Source organism: Podarcis erhardii, assembly GCF_964252035.2.
Source record: "Podarcis erhardii genome assembly, chromosome: 4".
Classification (NCBI taxonomy): domain Eukaryota; kingdom Metazoa; phylum Chordata; class Lepidosauria; order Squamata; family Lacertidae; genus Podarcis; species Podarcis erhardii.
The window spans coordinates 58,143,411-58,151,185 of NC_138508.1; the positions used below are offsets into that span (position 1 = coordinate 58,143,411).

At 41.4% G+C, this 7,775-nt stretch overlaps 1 long non-coding RNA gene across 1 annotated transcript; it reads left to right on the forward strand.

Moving 5' to 3' along the window:
* Positions 1 to 2,663: 2,663 nt before the first annotated feature.
* LOC309340864 lies at positions 2,664 to 6,043 on the forward strand. Its single transcript, XR_014156134.1, has 2 exons — positions 2,664 to 2,933; positions 5,852 to 6,043. It is a non-coding gene; the product is annotated as an uncharacterized lncRNA (long non-coding RNA).
* Positions 6,044 to 7,775: the final 1,732 nt, after the last annotated feature.

Sequence of the window (7,775 nt, forward strand, 5' to 3'; positions counted from 1 at the left end):
TAATGTTTAGGTGGAATCTTCTTTCTTGTAGTTTGGAACCATTGCTCCGTGTCCGCTTCTCTGGAGCAGCAGAAAACAACCTTTCTCCCTCCTCTATGTGACATCCTTTTATATATTTGAACATGGCTATCATATCACCCCTTAACCTCCTCTTCTCCAGGCTAAACATGCCCAGCTCCCTTAGCCGTTCTTCATAAGGCATCGTTTCCAGGCCTTTGACCATTTTGGTTGCCCTCCTCTGGACACGTTCCAGTTTGTCAGTGTCCTTCTTGAACTGTGGTGCCCAGAACTGGACACAGTACTCCAGGTGAGGTCTGACCAGAGCAGAATACAGTGGCACTATTACTTCCCTTGATCTAGATGCAATACTCCTATTGATGCAGCCCAGAATTGCATTGGCTTTTTTAGCTGCCGCGTCACACTGTTGGCTCATGTCAAGTTTGTGGTCAACCAAGACTCCTAGATCCTTTTCACATGTACTGCTCTCAAGCCAGGTATCACCCATCTTGTATTTGTGCCTCTCAATTTTTTTGCCCAAGTGCAATACTTTACATTTCTCCCTGTTAAAATTCATCTTGTTTGTTTTGGCTCAGTTCTCTAATCTGTCAAGGTCGTTTTGAAGTGTGATCCTGAATCTGCTTATTAAAGCAGATTCCTGGAGGAAGAGTTGAATTTCCTAGGATTCTGCCTCTGTCCCAGGTAAAGCTTCACTTGCTAAATTTCTCTTGGGCTGTTGTTACATGCTCAGGAGAAGGGTCAGTGGAGGCTAGTCCATTAGGGGAAAGAGGCACTGCCACACCCACCTCAGCTGTGCTCAATTTTGCCTAACAAACATTTTTTGCAGTGTGATTTTCCTAATTCATTTTAGTATGATATTTTCAATAATGTGTGCATTTCTATACACACTTCAGTATGCAGTAGTACCTCGGGTTACATACACTTCAGGTTACATACACTTCAGGTTACAGACTCCGCTAACCCAGAAATAGTACCTCCAGTTAAGAACTTTGTTTCAGGATGAGAACAGAAATCGTGTGGCGGCAGCAGGAGGCCCCATTAGCTAAAGTGGTGCTTCAGGTTAAGAACAGTTTCAGGTTAAGAATGGACCTCCGGAATGAATTAAGTTCTTAACCCGAGGTACCACTGTATACATGTCTGTGCACAATGCTAAGCTGAAGAACTGTATTGCAAAATTTGAAGAAGAATGAATTTCAAAGCATGGTTGTGTTTCAGTTAGCACATTGCTTTGGAAAATGCAGACTATGCAAATTTCCCTTTAGATGTGAACTGAATCAAAGTTCTTCCTCGTCTTGGCTCTCTACACTCATTAAACATCCCTGGCTTCCTGCTTCTTTCATTGTTTTAAGCAGATTCTAAAGGAGGTAGAATTTCTGCAGACTGCTAGAAATCCACTGGCTTAGAGCAGAAGTGAAGGTTTTGGAGAATTGCTAGATTATATTTAAATGAGTGGATATAAGATCGTAAACAAGTTGATAATTTGCTTGGAAAAACCTTTTAACGATGTAAATGGGAGCGGGAGACGTGAGGGAGTCCAAAGAAGTGATGAAACCACGTTGTGATAGAAGTAAGATTGTTTATTATTTGTGCATTTGTATTCAAAAACTCTAATAAATATTTATATATATAAAAAAAAATAGAGCAGAAGTGAAGGAAACTGGAAGGACTGCTACACCAGGTCCTAGGTCAGTGTTTTGACTCTATGGTAAACTAGCAATGAGTCAACAGCACAACCAAAGCTAAAGAAACGAGGGGTATATCTCCGCCAATGAACACTGAGCTTGAAAGAGGGCTTAGAAGAAAAGTTTCTCCAAAGCGTATGCTTTTTATACCTATTCAATGACGTTCATAAACCACATCAAGCTACTATTACAACACTACTTTTTTTTTAAGTTTAAGATTATTGATATTCTTAGCACCCACTCAATGCTCATACATTCCTCAAAGGAGCACCTACATGGGAGGAGGCTGGTTGCAGACAGTCGCCTCATGCAATTAGGAGTCTCAAGCGCTACTGCCTTATTCACTCAACTATCAACTCATAATAGCCAAAGTTGCCAGGTACTACTACTGTGCTGTAGTTTCCAGAAATAAACCACATGGGTGGATGTTTCTTGTTAACGCCCCACCCCACCCCACCCCACCCCACCCCACCCCACCCCACCCCACTTAGGATCTACGGGAAAATCTCAGCACTAGGGTTGAATGGAAAATAAATGGATAAGCATGTTTGAAGCAGCTCAGCAAATTCCATCTGCCAGGCACGAAGGTGGAAAAATGTAGCAGTTCTGTGAAAAGCTGCACAAAGCTTCTTAGATATGCACATTTAATTAAGATGTAATGAAAGGCTGTTAATTAAGTGGCCAAGATGAATTATAAAACTTCACTTGGGATTATGTGATACCTACAAAGTAAAAAATTCTCGTTCTGTTTATACATTGTTTTTTCCTTAGAGGATTTAAAAAAGAAACACGCGCTTGTATTTACTTAACTGGGTATACTGGTAGCTATAGAGATATGAAGCTATCATCTGATCCAGTGTGTTTCTGATACCATCAGTGTTTCCTTATTACTTTTCTGTTCCCATAGCCTCATTATAAGGCACGCCCTAAACAAATCTGCCGTCACTTCTTGTTGCTATGCGAGACTTCTCATTATTTTATTTTGAATCATGCTGTGAGTCTCATGTTGTGAAAAGCCAAGGGAAAGCATCCTGGTAGATCTATTTCATTTCCATAAGATGGTAGCAAGAGTGCTGAAAGTACGTTACTTTGTTTGGACAAATGTTACCTCAGTGATTCACCATCGCTGAATAGCAACGCTACTTGGAAAACTTAAAAAACACTGAACCTGTTTCTGGGGTTGCCAATTTCAAACAGCTGAGTCTTTCAACAGTGGCTTGAACAAGGCAGAAGGTAGTAACTGATAAATGTTTAGCTCCCCCTGTTCAAAGCTTCATTCTCTGAATTTTGTGTTAATAACTTTCCAGTCAAACAAAATTTACAAAAATGTATATATTGGGTGGAAATGTTCGAAAAATGCTACATTTGTCAAAATAACATGCCAAAATGTTAGGGTAAGCTCACTGCAGAATGTATATATTGGTCAAAACTGCATGCAGAAAGTGACATATTAGAAGAAATTTACACTAAAATGCTGACAAATTTCCATGAGATTAAACATATATAGACACACACAATTTGCTCACAGAATTGAGGAGAACTAAATTTTGCAAAACAAACAAACAAATGGAGAGAAACAAAAAACCAGGGGCAGACTTTGTTATCTTTCATAACATGGAGCACTGTGCGAGGCCAAAAGTTAGCACCCCAAAATGGATCTTCTCAATTATGGGTCTTCTCAGTTTTGCACCCCTACGGCTCGGTACTTTGTACAGTGGAACCACCCGCACCACCCTAAATCTAGTGCTGCCAAAATTGACAAATGTATCCATCTGTAAACTGGCTCAAGATCACTTATGACTGGAGCAGCCTATGAACTGGGGACTTTCCGGACCACACTCTTAGCCACTGCATGAGTGTGGTCTGGAAAGTGGCAGCCTTATTTTAACAACTAGAGAAATGTTTGGCACAGAGGGAAACTCTGCTGGCTGTTCTGATTCTTCCCCCTTTTATTTAATTCATTATTTAGTTGTTGCCTGTTGGAACATTTCAAATGCCACTCGCTGGGGCTTAGAAGTTTTAGCCTCATTAACAGGTAGGGAGCAAGTCTGACTTTTCTAGATCACGAAACAGTACAAGTGTCAGAATGATTCATGTAGCAGAAATGCAGGAAAATTCCACCACACAAAGCAAGCTGGCTTGCTGCGCGTCATTTCTTCTACCACAGAGGGTTTCCCTGCATGGCTGAATACTTTCTCAGCAATCATGAAGTCCTACTTCTAAAAGCAGATGAGAATAGCGAGAGTTGGAAAACATGTACATATGCACAAATACACAAACACACAATGTTATGTGCAGTAATTTTTTGAAACAAACAAACAATGAAATTATGAATGCTTATGAACTGGTTAATGGATGTTCCGGGGGACAAGGCAGACACAAAGGTAGTACTGAAGGGAAACAATACCCAATATTAGATAGAAATGAATACCTGAAATTAATTTGTGTTTTAGTTGTGAGGAAGGGGATGTAGCCAGAGGGAAGAGAGCTTCGCAGGAGCAAAATCAGGTCTCTTTAAACCAACATCCATCAATCAGTTGCAGAATCAGCAGCCTTCTCAGGTGGGGCTACAAGGACCAGAACAGATGGCACATTCTACATAGGAGAGTGGCACTAAACCACTGAGCCTCTTGGGCTTGCCAATCAGAAGGTTGGTGGTTTGAATCTGTGCGATGGGGTGAGCTCCCATTGCTCTGTCCCAGCTCCTGCCAACCTAGCAGTTTGAAAGCATACCAGTGCAAGTAGATAAATAGGTACCACTGTGGCAGGAAGGTAAATGGCATTTCCGTGTACTCTGGTTTCCATCACGGTATTCCGTTGCACCAGAAGCTGTTTAGTCATGCTGGCCACATGACCTGGAAAGCTGTCTGTGGACAAACCTCGGCCTGAAAGCAAGATGAGGGTCACAACCCCATAGTCACTTTTAACTGGTCTTAACCGTCAAGGGGTCCTTTACCTTTTACATATGAGTAAAGAGTGGAGGGGAATCCTTTGTGGCGCGTAAAGAGACAGCTCAGCGGGAATTAGGGCTACCATTTATTGGAAAGCAAAATTATGGCACTTGAGTGTACCTGGAGTGGGACTTGGCAAGGTCTGGGTGAAAAGGTGAGCCCAACAAGTCAAGGTGTGTATATAGTTCTAAGGCAGTATATAACATAGTTAATGATTTAGAACAGGCTTCCTCAACCTTGACCCTCCAGATGTTTTTGGCCTACAACTCCCATGATCCCTAGCTAGCAGGACCAGTGGTCAGGGATGGTGGGAATTGTAGTCTCAAAACACCTGGATGGCCGAGGTTGAGGAAGCCTGATTTAGAAGATCTTCTAGAAATCATAGAAAGACATTTTGCAGGCAAGGAGCACTGAGGCTGACAGATGAGTCCCAAGGAAAATCTGTGACTCCATGGCAGAGACTTCAAGACATATGTAAAAGACGTAACTCAAGAAAGCAAGCCATGCTACAGACTACAGGTCAAGGGACTCGATCACTGGATCCAAAGCCTTGTGGATCAGCCAAGGGAATCAGGAAAAAACACCTCTCCCTTTGCACTCTGGCCACCAGGGCTTGGGATGAAGCGGCTGATCAGAAGCTCCATTGTGCTCCACTGCTCCCCAGTTGGGGTTAGTTATGTTTTGTCAGAAGTTTGAGAACTGTAACAAATAATAACTTTGTGAAGGAAAAAATGTGGGGCGGGGAGAAAAAGAAAAGGGAAATGATTATTCATTTATGGAAAAATGATTATTCATTTTTTGCAATCTGTGGAAAGGTTAAATTCTAATATAACAGCTCAGCTTTAGAAACCTAGAGATGTGTAAAATAAAATTATTATATTTTAAAGTAAGTAACTATTCCACACTATATCTATTAAAGTCAATGGATAATGCTAGGCAGAGCTAAAACACAAGTGTTTTGACAAGCACCCAGCGCTATTAAGAAATGGGGGTTAGAATCATGACAAGAGAACTGCCGAAGAATAACATGCCAGTGGGGCTTCCTACCAAAATTATTTGTGGTTCATAATCACAAAAACATAGTGATAAAGAATAATCACTGAGAGTTTAAGCTTTGTAAAGTATATAGATAAAGAAAACCAAAGAACTAATCAAGAAATCGGCAGCTGCAAACAAACTATTGAAAATTGTGTGCTGCAGGTTGTTGGGGAGGTTTGAAGAACAGGAAGGCCAAAGAAGAATTTGACCAAAGTATTCCAATGAGGCAATCTAATCTTGAACAAAGGGAAATGTGATATCTAAAACATTACACAGTTGAAGAGAAAGCTGAAGCAATAAATACAAAGTTGATAGTAGCGAATTATTGAGATAATAAATTGTTGTGCTATGTGGTGTGTGTGTTTTTTCTTTCAGTTAATTAATTCTGGCAAGTGTAGATAACATTTCTTCCTTAAGTGCAAAACAACTTGTGCATGAAAAAACTCCCAAAGTAGAAATCCTTTGGATGCAAGAAGCACATACATAGGAAACACAGGAGAAACTTTTGGAGAATTGCATTTAAACAATCTGTATACTAGGCCTCAGCTGGTGCCAAACTAAAATTGGTCTTATAACCTCTATCCTAAAGTAACAACAAAAGATCAGGACAGTAGATATATCTTATTAAAAGGTACGATTGAATAGGAAGCGTGTGTGTGTGTGTGTGTGTGTGTGTGTGTTTAAAAGGGACACTTTTAAAAACCTAATTGGGAACAGATTTCAGCAAGATATTTAACCCATGTCTACATAGACCAGCAAACACTGGACATGGTAATAACTGAGCAGAGGTTGGATGGCCAACTGTCTTGTATGATCTAGTTGAGATTCCTGCACTGCATGGGGTTGGACTAGATGACCCTCAGGCTACCTTCTATGATTTTAATCACAAGCACATGCCTCTCAGACTGGGCCCTACAACATCAGAGGTGCAATCTGCAAGCAGACAAACCCTTTTTGGTTTGGAAATTAAAGTGCATAACGCCAAGTTTCTTGTTTGCTGAACTGAACCATCGCAAGTAGTGTGAAGCTAAAGATCTAGTTCCATTGCCTGTGTTGAGACACTCACATGAGGGTACTTCAATCTAATTCAGCCAGATAGGATTTGGAAGTGGGGTAAAATAATAAACAACCCATGATCTGGCTAGCAAGCTCATAGAAATGTTGTGCATGGGGCAAGGGTAGAGACTTAGCCAACAAAAATAATTTTTAATTTCTTCATGAGTCAGCAGTGTTAATGTTCTTTGTGCAGGTTGCTGATTCCAAATTAGCTGTTGCTGGAAAACAAGTTCACAGCATTATTACGTCTGTTTGCTCTCCCATGCCAGAGCCTGGCTCATTATAATCTCCTCGCCTCTCTCAGCCAAATCATCTGAAGTCTTTGCGCGCATACACACACACACACACACACACACACACACAGGAAACAGACAACCTTCTGCATCAGCACTATAATTTAGTAAGTTCTTTCAAAAAGAGAACTGTATCCTTTTCAAAAGAGAAAACCACAAATTAAAAAGGGGACAGAGAAGCTCAGGGAAACCCAAAAGCAATAAGTATTGTAACCCTCTTGCTCAATGACAGTACCTTCCATGCTCAGTATTCCCTTTATTGGGAAAACTTCCTAGGAAATATGGAAAATATTTGTGGAATTTGTATTGTTAAAACAGAAAGGGGTCAAACCATCTCAAGAAGTGTTAAAATTTTGGAAAGTTGGATAATAACGATAAATAAGGGGCTTGGGGTGGGACGCAGGTGGCGCTGTGGGTTAAACCACAGAGCCTAGGACTTGCTGATCAGAAGGTCGGCGGTTTGAATCCCCACGACGGGGTGAGCTCCTGTTGCTCGTTCCCTGCTCCTGCCAACCTAGCAGTTCGAAAGCACGTCAAAGTGCAAGTAGATAAATAGGTACCGCTCCGGCGGGAAGGTAAACGGCATTTCCGTGTGCTGCTCTGGTTCGCCAGAAGCGGCTTAGTCATGCTGGCCACATGACCCAGAAGCTGTACGCTGGCTCCCTTGGCCAATAAAGCAAGATGAGCGCCGCAACCCCAGAGTTGGTCATGACTGGACCTAATGGTCAGGGGTCCCT